This window comes from Pleurodeles waltl, chromosome 6 (assembly GCF_031143425.1).
Source record: "Pleurodeles waltl isolate 20211129_DDA chromosome 6, aPleWal1.hap1.20221129, whole genome shotgun sequence".
NCBI classification, from domain to species: domain Eukaryota; kingdom Metazoa; phylum Chordata; class Amphibia; order Caudata; family Salamandridae; genus Pleurodeles; species Pleurodeles waltl.
The window spans coordinates 142345839-142365250 of NC_090445.1; the positions used below are offsets into that span (position 1 = coordinate 142345839).

Sequence of the window (19412 nt, forward strand, 5' to 3'; positions counted from 1 at the left end):
GAGGTGCTTAGAACCATGTTTCGGTTCCATGTGCAACAGAGTGGGGCTGCTGCAGGGCAGTAGTTGGGTGCACTTACAGACTCTAGAACTGGAATAGCAGAGTTGCTGCAGGCAGGGTGGATCTCCAGTGTTAAAGTGAAGTGTGGGTCACACTAGAGAGAGTGCAGCAGTCAATAACCGAGCTCACTTGCACAGATTTTTAGGGGCATATTTATACTCCGTTTGCGCCGAATTTGCGTCGTTTTTTTCGACGCAAATTCGACGCAAAACTAACTCCATATTTATACTTTGGCGTTAGACGCGTCTAGCGCCAAAGTTCATGGAGGTAGCGTAATTTTTTTGCTTGAACACCTTCCTTGCGTTAATGATATGCAAGGTAGGCGTTCCCGTCTTAAAAAATGACTCCGATGCATATGCGTCGGATTTATACTCCCGGGCAAAAATGACGCCCGGGAGTGGGCGGGTCTAAAAAACCTGCATTAGCGCCGGATTTTAGCGCCTGGGTCAGGGCAGGCGTTAAGAGACCTGTGGGATCAGAATGAGCCCAGAGGTGCCGTCCCCCGCCCCCAGGGACACCCCCTGCCACCCTTGCCCACCCCAGGAGGACACCCAAGGATGGAGGGACATTAAGGTAAGTCCAGGTAGGTATTTTTTTTTATTTTTTTTTGTGGCATAGGGGGGCCTGATTTGTGCCCCCCTACATGCCACTATGCCCAATGACCATGTCCAGGGGACAGAAGTCCCCTGGGCATGGCCATTGGGCAAGGGGGCATGACTCCTGCCTTTGCTAAGACAGGAGTCATTTCAATGGGGGATGGGCTTCGTAAAAGAATGGCGCAAATCGGGTTGTGGCGATTTTTTTGCCTCAGCCTGACTTGCACCATTTCTGGACGCCCATACGCCATTTTCCCCCTACGCCGGCGCTGCCTGGTGTACGGCGTTTTTTTTAACGCACACCAGACAGCGCCGGCGGCTAACGCCGGCTAACGTCATTCAATAAATACGGCGCCCGCATGGCGCTTCAGAATGGCGTTAGCCGGCGCTAATTTTTTTGACGCAAAACTGCGTTGGCGCAGTTTTGCGTCAAAAAGTATAAATATGGGCCTTAGTGTTTTACAAATACAAGAGCTGTCGCTAAGTGATCAGGCGCACTGGCAGAGCTGTTTGCAGATTTCAACCTATGCTAAGATAATCGCACCACTGAATCTAACCCATCGCTGTGACTGATGTGTCAGAGACTGTGTGGGATGCAAGTGATGGGGTCAGAGCCTGTTTATTATGACTGTGGTTTTCAAGTGTGTAGGAACTGGGCGTCGCAAGAAAGCGTTTACTTTTGGAAGAGGAACCGGTGCCTGAGCCATAGCCTGTAGTTCCGGTGGACCTGCTGCCTCTGTCATACCCGCTGACCCCGCTATAACTGCTGTGTTCTCCTGAGCCATAGTCTGACTGATGTTTAGTTTGCGGGAACTGTGAGGACCTGTATCCAGAAATAAAATTAATTATATTATCCTGAGTAAAGAGCCTTTTAAATTGGCACTTGAACTGTGTCTCTCTTGAGGACAGAGGGAAAGTCACATTTTATCACAGCGATAGCGTGATATAAAAATGCTCTTGCAATGCCATCTGTGTGTACAAAACATTTGAACACTTCCATGGTGTTAAAATACCTGTATACAAGATCACACCTTTCTTTTCTAGGTTAGCTAAGGTGTGGAACTCTCTCCCTCTGCAGATTAGGGAGAAACCTCAATCACAATCTTTTCAGGAAACAACTTTTCCGGAAACAATTTCAAACCTGGCTATTGGAGCTTCCATAAGTCTTGGCAAGCAGCCACCTCTCCCTTAGTCTATACCCCTTTTTCAGTGCCAGGGTGGCCTCTGGGTAGTTGTTCATGCTCTAGAAATTGTCATTCAATCATTCATTGAGCTAGGAGCTATTTACCTGAGATGTAGGGCCTGATTTAGAGTTTACAGATGGGTTATTCCATCACAAATGTGGCAGCTATACCGTCCGCCTTAATAGAAAGTGCATTGTACCCTACGTCACTTGTAATAATGTGAATTAACTATCTGTGACTTTTGTGACACACGACCTGTCTCCCAAACACTAAATTAGGTCTTTACTTATTGCTCAGGTTCTTGGAACTTGGTGCGACTAAGATAACAGTGACCCAGTTTCCATTTTCACTTCATTTTACTCTCTTCCATCCAAAAGAAAAAAAATCTTGTCATGCTTAACCATAAACTCAACCACACTGATACTCAAGTAAGCCTTTCTCTGAAAAAAACCGTAAAAGATGAGACTGTGGCAATCATTATCCCAACCCATTTTTTTTATAATCCTTGATGCAGAGGTACTAAAGCTTAACCCTGGTACTGGAACAACTTTTTATAAAATGCTGCAGTTCCATTTTTTATTTTCACACAGCACTGTGCAGATCCTCATATGGTTTAGGAGCTCCAAGTGCATATTCTTTAACTTCATGCTGACTGCCCTATGACTCTACACATGCTTCTCCACTATGAGATCTTTCTACATAGTGCACCTCACTAAGGGTAGAAAAGGAAATCTTTGGTGAAAGATGCTGCCAAATTCTTACCCTCCCGATCCTTCAAGGAGACGCTGGTATGTTGCAATCTCCTGCTCCAGTCGACTCTTGATGTCTAAGAGTTGGTTGTACTCATCACTCTGGTGCTCCATCTGTGCCCTGAGGTCACCCAGCTGCTCCTCTATGATACTGATCTTGCCTTGCAGCTCTGCCAGCTGAGAACAATAGCGTCCCTCCGTCTCGGCCAGGTTACTTTCCAAAGAGCTTTTCTGTAAAATCAACAAAACACTGCACAATTACTAAGTAAATGGCAAATCTTTGAACTGAATGCTTGACTTAGATATTAGCAGATTGGTTACTCCATCACAACGGTGACTCAAATCCCGTCCCAACAAACTCTAAATCCCATAGGACATAATGAGATTTAGATTTCAGTGGAAGGGATATCTTTCGCCGTTGTGATGGAGTAACCCATCAGCCAATATTTAAATTAGGCCCTAAGACTACAAACATTGTTTTTTCTGTTCAAACATATCATTGCTGGTAAGCCTCCCTCTGACTCTACCTTTTGGACAAAGTTTCTATAGTGAATTGTGAGCGAAGTTGATGACAATTTGGTGGATTTAAGTCGGTTTATTGTATTTCTCTGTATATATAATTGTGGAGAGTGTTAAAAGGTGATGATCTAAAAGCCATCCACCCATAGAGTAAGGTCAGTGGAAATTAACCTAGGTGTGGGATAAAAAGTAGGAATTTTAGGAGCAAAAGTAGGAATTGTGGGAAAGATGTAGATCACAATGATTTAAAAGTGACCAGGAATGGAGGATAGGGATTAGGATTGATATTGGCTGTTTTTCTTATGTTCACTATTCGACTAAACACCCTGGGCACAAATAATAAAGCTAAGTGTGTGTACAAATACCAACATGAATTATTTAAAGGAATTCACAAAAAGTTAACTATCACTTGGAAAAAACTTTACGTAGCTATACGGTTACAACATTATGGTGCAATATTACACATGGATAAAGATAATTCTCAAGGTGGGGAGTGAATTCAGGTCCTGAATACCATGGAAAATTTGAGAACATCGACTAACTATCGAGTTTGTGAATATTTGCAATATTTCCCTGACCCATTCCTACTCTGAAAATCACTGTAGATGTATTTCTGTCAAGGGTATGAGGTGGCAACCATTCAGAAATGTGCAGAAGAATAATGGATGGGGAAAAAATGTAAAATTGCGTCAATCATTATTTTGATTACATAACTGTAAATAGATTCCTATTGTCTTATCACACAACAATTTTATGTTTCTTAAGAGTGGGGATGCTTTCTGAGAGGTGAACTTTCTCTTACCATTGACAGTTGTGCCTGTAGCTCGATCTCCAGCGATTGCAAGGTCCGTCGCAGTTCTGACACCTCAGTCTTAATTGATTGCACCTGCTCCACCCCTGTTGAGATTTGTTGTTTCAGCTCTGCACTCTGAAAGAAAAATGAGGGAGAGTTGATGCAGGGTTCTCCATTTTCTTTTGACAATCATCATAGTGTATAGATCCTCACCCTTTGGTTGAATTCTTCTTCGGCCCGCCTGCGGTTCTCCTCTGCCAATCTTTCATATTGCACCCTTGTCTGTTTAGGAGTTCGAGGAGGTTTATGCCTGGAGCAGCATGCATCTCAACACTGACATCTCCTTGAGTATCACGTTGGTGACCCTTCATCTCCTGCAATGAGAAAAAAAGACAAAACCCCTTCATTTGTATGCAAGTGATGTAAAAAAGGGAACATCAACATTAGAAATTGAGTTATGTTGAACAATATTTTGATTCTAATACTGCAATATTAAAAGGTTCCATGGGTTGTCAAGAAGTGTAAGTCACTGATCAACCAAGTAATGTTCAACATTTTCGAGTAAGCCAGACAATATACAACATGAGAATTCAATGTTGATCTATGACGCCTGTCAGATTGCAGCATATCCTCACAACACAAATTAGCGTACAATTAATCTAAATAGTCATCGGCTATCCTGTAAACCTGGAATGGACTCAGCCATGACGCACCAACAGTGGAGAATGATGGTCTAGAGTATATATAAACATTTGAACCCTTTTATTGACTCTTAAAAATTGGTATTGAAAATTTTTAGTATTATGATTTTATCCCATATTCATGTCTTCCGAGACCAGTGAAGCACACAACTAGCTCTTACATCCTCGTGGTTCTTTTTGAGTGCTGCCAGCTCCTCAGTCAGGCTCTCCACTTGCGACTGGAGGTCAGATGTGGCCATGGTCAGCTCATCCAGCACCCGACGCAGCCCATTGATGTCAGCCTCCACACTCTGGCGAAGCATCCGCTCATTCTCATACCTAGGAACATATTAAGTTTTAGGACTTTTGTTCAAACATGTTTTGTCTATTCTCCAAGCTATTGCCTGATCATAATACCGCTAGTGGTGAAGATACCTGTGTTGCAACAAACCTTACCCAACCCAGCCAAACACGGTGTAAGCTGCAATAAAACACACTTAGAACGAGCTTTAGTGTAAGTGTGCAGAAAATCCATTGAGTGTCTTTTGGGGCAGAAATCCAAAGACTTTCTCAAGAAGCACTTCATAAACTTTTATCCTGATTGACCTTTAAATCTTTAATTGGACACAAGCAGGAGTTAACGGCCTGATAGTGAATTACGACGTATGCAGTAATTTCGTACACTGAATTACTTCAGGTGTTTCCAGGGTCTAATTTGCCAAGTGAAGCTGTGAGTACTTTCTCAAAGAAAATCTCTCGGAATCTAGGAATGGCATGGTGAAATATTAGATTCGGATAATATTCCATAATCCAGAGGAGAGGATATTATTCATTATATGAGGCGTATTTTACATCCACGAATTACTGATACCTGTGGTAACATAGATTACATAAATGCCAGTAGAGTTTTCAACAGTATTTTTTAATACATTGATGTTGCTAGTGCTGGTGAAAATTTGCCCTGACATCGACACCAACATCTGGACTGACCGATAGCTGTTTTCCCACTGGCAAGTCATTTAAAATGTTGTTGTTTCACTTGTCATAAACTGCAAACATTGGTGCCAAATTGTATCAGCACCATTGCAAACTATTCAACCTGGGAAAATTGCTACAGTGCACCCAATGCAAACACGCCACTTCCTTATTAGAGGTACCTTAGTTTCTCCTTATCTCCCAAGTGTAGGACATATAAAGTTGACACACTTCTTTTGCTACATTACAACAAAACTCCCTAAAAACGCCTTCAGCATGCTTCAATTTCAGGAAGTACGTATGTTCATCTAATAAGCCATTAAATGCCTTGTGTAAGGAGAGGACATGTTGAAAAGGAGTTCCCATGGATCCCTGCTCTGGTGATGTCACCAATGGTTGATAGTGTGTTAAAATAATAGGCACATTTACTTTTTTTTAAATTAAACTGATCTTTCTAAATTGAAGGCCTTTATCATTCAAACGTGAACAGCTAAAACTTCCAATGCTCACTTTCATAAGAACAGGATCTGTAGAGTGAAACAATTTACCACACTCAGGCATATATGCCTTCAGTGCAGAGAAAGAAGTGAGTATCCGATGTAGGAGACCACGGTCTTTAGTGTGTTATGAGGCATCAAATTTCTTGACTATCCAAGCTGCCTAAATTAGAAGTGTGCTGAGATGGTATAGGAGTATCTATGTGTACTATAAGTATATGTAAGTAGACGTAATTCATCACTACCCAGTCTTACTCACTTGAGTTTGAAGTCATCAGCAGCCAGTCTTGCATTATCGATCTGCAGGACGACGCTGGCATTGGCCACTTGGGCAGCTAAGATCTACAGACACAAGATGGCAAAAGAAAGACTCAAGGCCTATTCGTTCATAGAATAAAGAGCTGAGTGTCGCACAACTAGAAACATGAAAACAACAGCATCTGAATATGCAATCAATATAACATATCATGGTTTCACTGCTAGTGAAAATTGCCAGACAGCAAAATATCACTTCAATTTTCTCAAGTCTAGTCTATATGAATTCCCAATTCTGGTCATCTTTTAGGAATTTCATGTTTCTACAGTGGGGATGTAGATCTCTGTAATAAATTTTGTAACCACAGATTTCTGTCTCCTTTGTCTGCTGCTCATTATCTCTAAATATTTAGGAATTTAGCATAGTAAAATCAGCTCCATGGAGAATGCCTTGGTGAATTGGGAAGTGGTATGTACTAATGTTTTCTGACTGAAATGGGAATGCAAAACATTGGTACTTTGCCACTGTTAGAAATGGGGTTTTTGGTTGGCAGTCAGGTTACCCTCTGTCCAAGCAAAAGCCCTCACTCTAGTCAGGGTAAGTCACACACTATCCAAGATTATCCTGTGCCCACCCTCTGGTAGCTTGGCACGAGCAGTCAGGCTTAACTTAGAAGGCAATGTGTAAAGTATTTGTGCAATAAGTCATACAATACCACCATATAACACCACAAAAATACACCACACAGTGTTTAGAAAAATATATAATATTTATCAGGATAATTGTAGGTCAAAAAGAATAAAGATGCAATGGAAAATTGTAGAACTATCACAGGAAAGTGATATAAAGTGTCTTAAGTTTTTAGAATGCAATACAGTGTCTTTCAAGCACAAAGTACCTGGTTTCTGGTGGAAAATCTCCTCAGAGGGCCACAGGAAAAGGGATGCGTGGAAAAAGGGTGTGTGCGTCGATTTCTCCTCAGCACACAAAGACTTGCGTCGTTCTTTTCCACGCGGGGAAGTCGGGCGTCGTTTTCCGGCGCGCAGTCTCTTTTTGTGGATCGCGGGGATTACCAGATGTCCCGGATCTGTGCGTGGATTCTCCTGCTTGTTTTCCGGCTGCGCGTCGTTCTGCGGGGCTGCGCGTCGAAGTTTCGATCTCACGGTAGGCGTCGCGTCGATTTCTCCTTGGAAGTCGGGCGGCGTTGTCCTTGCGAGGCCGGGCGTCGAAAGTTTGGTCTCACGGCAGGCGTCGCGTCGATTTCTCCTTGGAAGTCGGGCGGCGTTGTCCTTGCGAGGCCGTGCGTCAAAGTTTCGCACTCACGGTAGGCGTCGCGTCGATTTCTCCTGGAAAGTCGGGCGGCTTTGTCCTTGCGAGGTTGTGCGTCGAAGTCTCGATCGTCCCGAGGGCGTCGCGTCGATCAGCGTCGGTGTGCGGCGTTTTTCTCGCCGCGAAACAAGCTGTGCGTCGAAATTTTCGGCGCACGGAGCGTCCAAGTGAAAGGAAGAAGTCTTTTTGGTCCTGAGACTTCAAGGAACAGGAGGCAAGCTCTATCCAAGCCCTTGGAGAGCACTTTCACAGCCAGACAAGAGTTCAGCAAGGCAGCAGGGCAACAGCAAGACAGCAGTCCTTTGTAGAAAGCAGACAGGTGAGTCCTTTGAGCAGCCAGGCAGTTCTTCTTGGCAGGGTGTAGTTTCTGGTTCCGGTTTCTTCTCCAGCAAGTGTCTGATGAGGTAGGGCAGAGGCCCTGTTTTATACCCAAATGTGCCTTTGAAGTGGGGGAGACTTCAAAGAGTGGCTAAGAAGTGCACCAGGTCCCCTTTCAGTTCAATCCTGTCTGCCAGGGTCCCAGTAGGGGGTGTGGCAGTCCTTTGTGTGAGGGTAGGCCCTCCACCCTCCCAGCCCAGGAAGACCCATTCAAAATGCAGATGTATGCAAGTGAGGCTGAGTATCCTGTGTTTGGGGTGTGTCTGAGTGAATGCACAAGGAGCTGTCAACTAAACCTAGTCAGACGTGGATTGTAAGGCACAGAAGGATTTAAGTGCAAAGAAATGCTCACTTTCTAAAAGTGGCATTTCTAGAATAGTAATATTAAATCCGACTTCACCAGTCAGTAGGATTTTGTATTACCATTCTGGCCATACTAAATATGACCTCCCTGCTCCTTTCAGATCAGCAGCTGCCACTTCAATAGTGTATGAGGGCAGCCCCAATGTTAGCCTATGAAGGGAGCAGGTCTCACAGCAGTGCAAAAACGAATTGAGGGTTTTTTACACTACCAGGACATATAACTACACAGGTACATGTCCTGCCTTTTACCTACACAGCACCCTGCTCTAGGGGATACCCAGGGCACACATTAAGGGTGACTTATATGTAGAAAAAGGGGAGCTCTATGCTTGGCAGGTACTTTTAAATGCCAAGTCGAGGTGGCAGTGAAACTGCCCACACAGGCCTAGCAATGGTAGGCCTGAGACAAGGAAAAGGGGCTACTTAAGTGGGTGGCACAATCCGTGCTGCAGGTCCACTAGTAGCATTTAATCTATAGGCCCTAGGCACCTGGAGTGCACATTACTGGGGACTTATAAGTAGATTAAATAGTTCAATCAGGTATGATCCAAAGTTACCATGTTTACAGAGAGAGAGCATATGCACTTTAGCACTGGTTAGCAGTGGTAAAGTGCGCAGAGTCTAAAAACCAGCAAAAACAGTATCCACAAAGTGGAGGGAGGCAGGCAAAAAGTTAGGGGTGACTACCCTAAGGCTGTCAGGTCTAACAGCCACCATCTCAAAGTTGTATGTAACCCATTCGCAATTGCGAACGGGGTCCCTCTGAGAATGTTTAAACAATACTTTTTAAGAGCAGGCAGTGGTCCCACAGACCACTACCTACTCCTAAAAATAAAACAGGATGCATTTTTTAAAAACGATTTTATGTAAAAGCAATCACAGACACAGTGGTTTGCTTTGCTGACCCCAGGAGAGCACCAACCCTGTGATGGCAGCGAACCCTAGTGGGTTACAGATTGTGACCTGCCTCATTATTATTCATGAGGTAGGTCAAGTTGTGACCAGCTACACATCTGTAACTTGTTGCAAAAATGCGGGTTGGAAATTGCGACCAGCGGTATGTACATCTAGCCCTAAGTTCGAAAAATTCTTTAAAAATAGTAGCAGAATATTTTAAACTGATTTTAATGAACGCTGCTGAAATTAATCTACATTAATCTTGCACTTCAAAGTAATTAAATACTGTATTTAGATTGCAATTTCATACATGTAAATAAGTTAATCTTCTAAATGATTCCACAAACTAAAGCAGTCAGATTGCTAAAGGCAAGTAAATGTTACGAGTTGATTAAGAATGTCTGCTAACCAGATTCTTTCTCTGGACTTGCTAAAAAAACTATTTAACTCTCACTTCATAATGCACATGAACATTTTCAACAATTTTATTTGAGGTTTTGTGTATCAGTTAAGTGAGGATGTTGTGAGAAGCTCTTGTCCAGTATGATTTGGCATCTGGGTAAACAGGGGTGCTAGAAGATCAGAGCAGATAACATACTGTAAGGAATAAAATGTACATTTGGTCATCCGCAGAAAAAGGCTAGAAAATGGCTAGGAGTCTGACTTAGAAATAGATTGGCTAATAGTACAACAGTGAAGCCTCTCTGTACTGATTGGGGGGCTGACTAGGGTCAGCAGAGAGCTAAGGTAACCTATCAGCGCTGGGGGTGGGAGGTCTGACCCTGCTGATGATGAACAAGCCGTATTAATATGAATTTTAAATGGGTTTAGCAGGGTGAATGTTTACTTTGTTGTTTTCTTTTTACTTTTATGAGCCAGTGGTGAGACTGAGTAAGAATGGGAAATGTATTCTAACATCTCCTACTGTGGAGTGCTGTAGCTTAGTTACTGTGATTCAAAGTCGCCTTTTCCTATTGCCCATTGTATGAAATAAATGAATGTTTTCTCTATTAACCTATCTCGAATATACTTTTCTATCATGATATGAATGTCTACCTGCTTAACTACACCAATGTGTTCTCCAACCTCTATTCAATTGTTTTGCCTGTTTAACTGATTGCAGTGCATGATCTGTTTGGACCAATTAGCAACAATTGATTTAGGGAGGTATGCTTCAGAAATGAAGGAACATAAAAATAGTACGACCATCACTGTCAACTTTATCTCTAAACATATGCTTTCAAAATATGTGGTTTGCTTTTTATGTGTATTTTTTTAGACCCTTGGCATAACTACTGGATTGTTTCCTGTAATATAAAGAAGAAAGTTAGTGAGTAAAATATTTAGCGCACAATTGTAGGGCAGGTCCTGGGTACCACACATAGGAACTCGGATATAGCTTGGGGCATTGCCACTAAGATGAGCCATACAAATGAGAGCAAGCGTTGGCCTGATTTCTTGTGATACAGATAGTTTATGTTTAAACGTCTTTTTACAGGTCAGAGTGTATGTCAAGAGTAGTAATTTTACATTATTTTAAATTTTTCATAAAACAGGTTAGAAATAGAAAATACTTTTGTGAGAAAGAGAAGTACATATTCAGACTGATCGAAGAACTTGGATTAGAAAAAACTCCGAAAGATAGAGAAGTAGAGTAAGAAGTACCAGTTAGGGAATTATTGTTAATTGGCAAGATAATTATCTAAAACAAGTAATAAATTGAACTGGGCATGGTACTTCACCTTAGCTTGCAGATCTGCGATTTGTTTGAAATATTTGCTGTAGTCCCTTTCTTCAGGAGCTGGTCGTTGCTTCGCGTACCACTCCTTGATTTTACGCTCAAGCTCGGCGTTGGCATTCTCCAGATCCCTGACCTTGTTTAGGTAGGCAGCCAGGCGGTCGTTGAGGTTCTGCATGGTCTCCTTCTCCCCGGCAGAGAGAAGGCCCTCACCATGTCCATGGATACCTAGGCTCCATTGGTCCCCATGGCCAGCCTGGCCCCACTGACCCCATTGGACCCCTTGGCCCCACTGGCCCCATGGTCACTGCCAACAAAGCCACCACCACCACCAATGCTACCTCCGGCACCACCAGCCCAGCCACTTCCTGCACCACCAACAAAGCTGCCACCCCCATAGCCCCCGAAAGAACCCCCAGCATGGCTACTCTGACTAGCACCCTGTCTAACACTAGTTTTATGAGAAGAAACACTACGAGAGGAACTGTGTAAACTTGCCATGCTGTACTATCGCAGGTGCACCAGCTCAAGAAAGGAAGCAGAGGTGGTGACTGACTACTGGGGAAATAGCTGCTCCTTATATACAAATTGGAGAGGGTGTGTCGCCTCCCTGAGTACTGTTTCCCATATCAGTGTGCAGCATTTAACAACTTATTATCTCTTGCTCTTCAAAAGATCAATTATAGTCACTATTAATCATCCATGTTCCTTCTACATGTACGCCGCTGCCCCAGGGCTGTTTGTTATGTCAGGACGGGAGAAGGGTGGGGCACAGAATAGGTTTCAGAGCTCTGCACATTTTACGTTTCCATGGAAGAGCTGCAAAAGTGTGCATTACCTTCCTTGCTCTCGAGCTGTTGCTCACCTCTGTGCTCCTTTCTACAGCCACCCAACCTTCCCAACGTCCAGGCAGGTCAGGGTGACCAGACTTTGATAACCAAATAGATAGACACGCTATAGACACAAAAGAAGAACTACTCACAAGCATTGAATCCAAAAATTAAATGCAACTTTGACCGTGGGCACCGATTCACCAAATTACCAGGGATGGGAGAAGTGACATTACATAACCATCATTCGATCCAGTAACATCATAGGAAGTGACGTTATATAAACCTTGACACTGAATTCTCTCAGGAATTGATGTCATGTGACCCTAATCCAGATGATAGCAATATCTGGCATTGATGAGGATAAAAGCATATTTAACTCATAATTAGATCGTTACAAAACAGTTACATTTTAAATACATATATGTCAGCATTTTGAAAGAGGAAAGTTGGAGATTAAAAAAATAATAATTGGGAGAACGCATTTCCCCCATTGACGTATATTGAGGCACAGATAATTTCAGGCACCAGACAGCCAAAATAAAGATTTTGTTAGGCTTGAACAATCGGGAGTCTCCCGTCTGAATCGGGTCTATTAGCATGTATGTAAACAGGGTGTTGACATTATGGGAACATTAGACATTTCTCTTTTTTATTCCATGAACGTTCATGTTTTTGTTGGAAGAGAAGAAGCCGCAAAATAACATAGCACAACTGGGAAGCAAACATATTTATACCTCAAACGGTCACGATTTAATGTTTTTCCTAGTGTATATTCCCAAACTGAAGTGTATAAACAAATTACAGAAAGACAATCACAAACATTTCTAAAAATAGCAGTGACATTGTCTACCTGTATTATTTCACGTAGATCATTTACTGACTCAATTATTCCTTGGCATTAAAATATTTTGATTAGCATCACTTAAAAAGCAATCTAATTCCTTAAAGCACAGATGTGAGGTTTTCATTGACAGCATAATTTTCCATGTGTTCACAATAAGGACTGCTGGCAACAGCTTGTTTAAAAATGTGTATTATCTATTTCATTTTCACAGCACTATTTACCTTTCATTCATGGGACTGCCTTTGACATCTCTGAGGCTAGGGATTGCAACGGCAGCGCCATGGTCCTAAGAGGCTGTCCAGGGGTCACTGTTGCGACTCCTGCCACTCTTAAATGTTGTCCATGCCTTTGACATCAGTTTCATCTGTGTTACTTGTGCTGCTTCCTTATGTGTAGGAGAGTTGAGAAGGAAGCACCTTATGAGTCCCCTGTACTCGTGCACAACAACACTCTCTCCTCCTGTCCTTAGTCAAACCTCTCTGAGAGCTGGGACATGAAGTATGTTTTCAGAAATTGCCGGAAATGACCACAACAAATGGGAGCTGTCTCAGAAGTGTCAGGATGTCTGGCCAACTTAAAGCAGGTACGCTTGATCGCAGGCACTGTATGCTGTGTTTTTTTTTTGTTTTTTTTAAATCTGTTTATTGAACACAAATTCCACACAACAGTACCAGCTGTACATTCTTTTGCGATATATTTGCATACTTGTATAAATTTACACAGCATTGCCACACCAAGTGGTGTAAGATGAAAGGAGGAGGAGGGAGGATTGGAAGGGGAAAACAAGGGTAGCTGGAAGGGGAGATTTGACAACTAAACTTAATAATACATAAGAGTTAAGGGCATAATAAAAGGAGAGCGCGACAACATTTAGCATGCAAGCTATTGTGGTGAACAATTACAACTTAATAAGATTGGCCAATCATTGACGATATCCATGATTATTATAGAAAACATTACCAGACTGTAAAGGGTATCTGTGGAATTGACAGGTTCAGGGGCAAGAGCGTTTTACCTATTATGGTTGTATGTTTCAGGCTTGTATGAACGTGTGGGGAGTAGTTAGGCGCAACTGAGAAATGTCTTTTGAGGAGGAAGAGGGATATTAGCAATGAGTGTATGTGAGGACAGTCAGAGTGAGTGTCGTGCGGCTAAAGTATTAGCAGTATCAGCACAGGTTGTAATGTTCGTGAGTTGAGACCCATTAATGGGGGATACATGTCGTCTCTGGCCTCTATTGCCACCACAAATGTATCCCAGACCTCCGGGCCATCTAGGATGAGGCCTCTGTGTTGTAGCAGGTGAAGTGTCTGGGCTTCAGCTTGGGATCGGTTATGTAAGTCACGTAGCCATGTCGCGTGAGAGGGAGCGTGTGGGGCTTTCCAATGTATTGCTATCAAGCGTTTATACACTACGAATGCCAGGTCGATGCTTTAGTGCGGCGTCTTATACCAAGTAAGCAGGAGTCAGGAGTGGGCACTAGGGTGTGAGAGGAGATCTCTGATGTGACCTCCGTCACTCGTTGCCAGGCCAAGTGTATTGAATGGCAACTCCAGACCATATGGTAGAAGTCAGCTGCTGGTGTAGCGCATCTAGGGCAGGTTGGTGTTGTATTGGGGTAGATTTTTTTAATGCGGGCTGGCGATAGGTATGATTGGTGGAGGTAATTAAATTGAGTGTACCGCAAACGAGGATTGCGAGATATTGATTTGATTGTTGCAAGAGCAGTAATCCAAGTCTTCTGTGGTAGTGGGGTAGGAAGGACAGCATCCCATCGAGCCTTTGCGTATGGCAGTGTTGTGCATATTGTTCCGAGCAATGCTTTATATAATATGGTAATAATGCTCTTTGAGCTGCCAATGGTTAATATAGTGGTGAGCAGCGAGGACTCGGGAGGTTCCGAGTCTCCTACGCCCCAAATATTATTGAGCAGCAGCTTTATGGCATTGAATGTTAGGAAAGCCCCTTTCTGCATAATGCCTTCTGACACCAGTTCGGTAAAAGTGCGCAACTCAGAGCTAGAATATAAGTCGCCCAGTTGGAGCGTGTTCATTTCGCGTGTATCATGGTGCATCGACAGGGCTTGAATGCCCGGCAATTGGAGTAGTGGAAACAGAGGCGAGTAAAGGGAAGATGTGGACTTTGTTTGGACATATCTACGCCAGCAAAATCTGGCTACCTCTAGCAATATTAGTCTAGGAGATGTGTGGGGGGTGCTGGTTAATATCGAAAGTAACAACTTCTGTGGTGCTATATGTGACTGTAGCATCCTGCCTTCAGCTGACGGAGTGTCGCATAACCATTTAGACAGCCATGATAATTGGGCTGCCGCATAGTATCTTTCGAAGTTAGGCATACCTAATCCGCCCAGCTCCAACGGATGTTGTGTTATTGACAGCGCTACTCTGCGTCTATCTTTACCCCAGAGCAAATCCGTTAGTACTGATTGCAGCTTATGAAAAAAGGAACGTGGTAAGCACAACGGAAGTGCTGTAAAGTAATACAGAAACCTTGGAAGGATGAGCATTTTGGCTATTGCCACTCGGCCCATTGGAGATAGGGGAAGTGAACTCCAGAAGGGTATTGAGCCACGGACGGACCCAAGGACCCTGTCTATGTTTCCTTCTTTTAGATCCGTGATGGAGTGATAAATCTGCACCCCCAGGTATTTAAAAGTTATGTGTGACCATGGTAGTTTGTATTGCGGCATTAACATATGGTGTGCTACTGGGGACGGAGAAATCGGGAATACACTTGATTTGGACCAATTGACGTGTAGACCAGAGGCGACAGCGAAGGAGTCCAGTAGTTGCAAGACCTCAGCCATATAGGCCGAGTGGTCGCGCAGATATATTAAGGCGTCATCCGCATACATAGATATAATGTGGTGGGTGTTAACTTCCGGGATACCCCATATGTGTGCGTAACTCCTAAGTTTAATCGCTAGTGGCTCCATAGCAATAGCGAACAGCAATGGAGATAGTGGGCAACCTTGTCTAGTGCCTCTACCTATAGGAAATGCTTCAGAGATAATGCGTCCATTTTTAACCCGAGCAGTGGGCCTGGAATAAAGCGTTTTAATCCAGTTAGTGAAGCCGGCACCAAAGCCGAATGCTTTGAGTGTGTGTAGAAGATAATTCCAGCTGAGTGTGTCGAATGCCTTTTCTATGTCTAGAGATAGAGCCACTGCTTCCGAGTTTGTGTTACTGTGTATTATGTGTAATAGTCTCCTAATATTCAGGAAAGTACTTCTGCCAGGAATGAAGCTTGATTGGTCATGGTGTATTAAAGCTGGTAAGTATGGGAGAAGACGGTTTGCGAGTATTTTCCCTAATAATTTACAGTCTGTATTCAGCAAGGAGAGCGGTCTATATGATTTGACATCTAAAGGGTCGCGGCCCATTTTTGGGAGGACGACTATCAGTGCTTCACGCATAGAGTCCGGCAATTGTAGTTTATTGAGTGCTTCGTTGAATACTTCTGTGAGTGGGTGTAATAATTGGGCAGCATGAGAGTTGTAATATTCTATCGGCAGGCCGCCAGAGCCGGGTGTTTTATTGCGTGCCATTTGTGATAATGCAAGACACAATTCTTCAATAGTGATGGGACCGTCTAGTGCAGCAATATTATCAAGGATAAGTTGACACTTAGGGACCAGGCTTAGAATATTGATAATATGTTGTTCTGAAGGTTGTGGATGGGACGTATAGAGGGTCCGATAATATGTGGAGAAGGCGTCATTTATGCCTGCCTGGGTGTTAACGATCATATCAGGGTTTAAGCGTATTGCACCGATGGGTGTTGATTGTGGTGTTTGTCGAGTCAGCCAAGCTAATAATCTGCCAGATCTGTCGCCTTCAGCGTGTTGTCTGGTCATATAGTGTCTGTAATCGTGTTTGCTCAGTCTATTATCTACCTCCTTATGAGAGGCTCTAAGCAAGTGTAGTGTTGCTAATGCAGGTTCACTATTATCATTTGCATTTTCTGCGTTACGAAGCTTTATTTCTAAGTCTTGTAGTTCCTTAGTGAGTACCTTTCTGACCCCAACCGTGGCCGAGAGGCAGTGACCTCTTATCACTACTTTATGAGCATCCCATTCTATGGCACGGGATGATGTTGTATTTTTATTTGATAGAAAATAATCGGTTATACTTTTGGAGATATCTTTTTGAAAAGGAGGATTTAGGAGGACTACTGGTTGCAGCCGCCATGTTGGTATACGAGTGTGTATGTGACCCCATGCCAATGTCAAACATAATGGATTGTGATCTGAGATCACGCGTGCTAAATATTCAGATAAGCATATTTTGTGATTAACAGTGGCGGATACAAAGAATATATCTATCCTGGTATGCAGTTTATGAACTGGGGAGAAGTAACAGTATTCGCGGTGAGTGGGGTGATGCACCCTCCATATATCACTCAGGCCATTGTTTGATGCCCATTGCGCCAAAAATTCTGACGCGCGATTGGCGGGGGCTGCTATGAGTGGGGGGAATGAACGATCCATTTGAGTGTCCGGAACGCCATTAAAGTCGCCTCCCCATATGCATTCCAATGTGGGGTCACTAAGATTACCAGTAGTTAACGTGGATAAGAAGTCACGCTGGTTCGTGTTTGGGGAGTATAATGCAACCAGGGCTAATGAGGTCCCGTCTAAAGCACCTTCCAATATTACATATCTACCGCTCGGGTCGCATTGCGTGTGGGAAGGTACAAACGGAACATTGGGTGCTATCCAGATGGCCACTCCACGAGCAAAGGACGAAAAAGTGGTGCCGTATAGTTGCCACTTCCATTTTAAACGTGTGGTGTTCAGGATAGATTTGGTGAAATGTGTCTCTTGTAGCAGAGCTATGTTTATTTGATGTCTTGTGAGAAAGGCGTGAACCCTTTGACGCTTCCAAGAATTTGCCATACCCTTAACGTTCCATGTAAGTATTTTATATTTTAGGGTACCTGGGTACTTGTGATTTGCCATAATTGTTGTTTATTTGCATTACATAATTGGAACCATGATTATCTGGTGACCCTATGTTAACATTTTTGTGGGACTCAGTCGTTGCAATTGGCCAGCTATCAAAAGATAGGCTGCAAGTTGTGTTATTGTTGCTGCATTTGGCGTCGCTTGTGTGTCTGCTACTGCTTTTATGCTCGTCGCGCCTACCATAGATCCCTACTCCTAATGGGGAGATGCACACTAAAGCGACACAAAACAAATAAACTATTAACATATAGAAAAACAATACCGGAAAATTCCAGTGTGAGGTAATTGTCCATATGGAGCTGGGGGGTGCCAGATAGCGTTGATGCCAAGGTCCGGTCTTACCCCGCCTGGGTTACACATGGTATAAAAGGCAAAGTGCTGCAGACGGGGGGCAGCTGTTGACTGCAGGACAGCGTGTAGAAGCCACAAAAAAACTGTGATGAGGTTTTTAAGGAGTGAGTGAGCCAGTTCGTGCATACATCAGATGTCGTCCGCTGTGCGTGGTGTAAGAAGCGGACCACATGTGGACTCAGTTGAGTCAGAGTTTATGTCTTGTTCCTGTTCAGTTTCCGTTTGCAGAGGTAGAACGGCGGAGGGAGCATTGACAAAGTTGGATGTCGTTTGAAGAAGCCGAGAGCGCTCAGATTTTGCCTGCTCAGGTGAGGGTCTGGCTCCCTGTCTCTTGCGTTGTTTACGGTGCGGCGTGGAGAGGGATCTATTGTCGTCTTGAGTGCTTGCGTCTAACGGGTCCGCCAGGCCCTTGGCGTGTAGCCAGGTCCAGGCATCTTCCGGGGTAGTGAAGAAGAGAGAGCGGGAGTCATCCTGTATCCGAAGTCTGGCTGGGAACATCAGTGCATATTTGATATCATGTTTGCGAAGGCATATTTTAACTCGGTAAAAGGAGTTGCGTTTTTTTTGCACTTCTGCTGTAAAGTCTGGATAAGCTGTTATCATAGCATTTTCGTAGCACACTGGGCCTGATTTACGGAATAATTGAAGGATAAGATCTCTGTCGCGGTAGTTAAGGAGTCTTATTATCAGGGGACGTGGTTGCGAACCAGGTGTTGGAGGTCTGCCTGGGATTCTGTGTGCACGTTCAACCGAGAAGAACTTAGGGATTTTGTTTTTAAGGATTGTATCTATGAGCCATTGTTCAATAAACAGTTCCGCACTTAAGCCCTCTGCGCGTTCAGGGAATCCCACTAGGCGTATGTTGTTGCGGCGGGATCTCCCTTCTGCATCTTCTGTTCTACGTTTTAAGAGATCAACTTCTGTTGACAGCTGCGTTAGCTGTATTTGCATGTCTTTCATGGAGCTGGGTAAGGGCGCCGTGTCTTTTTCAAGTTCAGATACTCTATCAGCTAGAGCGTGTTGGTCAGTGTGAAGGATATTGAGTTCTTCTGTTACAGAGCCTATTTTGGCTTCCAAGGTGGACTTAGGCCCTCAATATGACCCTGGCGGTGTTGCACCGCCAGGGCCAACGGGGGCGGGAGCACCGCCGACAGGCCGGCGGTGCTCCCTTGGGCATTCTGACCGCGGCGCTTTGGCCGCGGTCAGAAATGGAAAACCGGCGGTCTCCCACCGGTTTTCCGTTGCCCATTTGAATCCCCCATGGCGGCGTAGCTCGCTGCGCCGCCATGCGGGATTCTGACACCCCCTACCGCCATCCTGTTCCTGGCGGTTCGCCCGCCAGGAACAGGATGGCGGTAGGGGGTGTCGCGGGGCCCCTGGGGGCC

The 19412-nt window shown here is 44.0% G+C and overlaps 1 protein-coding gene and 1 pseudogene across 1 annotated transcript in view; both read right to left on the minus strand.

Moving 5' to 3' along the window:
* LOC138299394 (keratin, type I cytoskeletal 47 kDa-like) overlaps window positions 1-19412 on the minus strand; it is an 89952-nt gene that overhangs the window by 726 nt on the left and 69814 nt on the right. The window lies entirely within an intron of this gene.
* LOC138299395 (keratin, type I cytoskeletal 10-like) lies at window positions 1192-11306 on the minus strand (annotated as a pseudogene).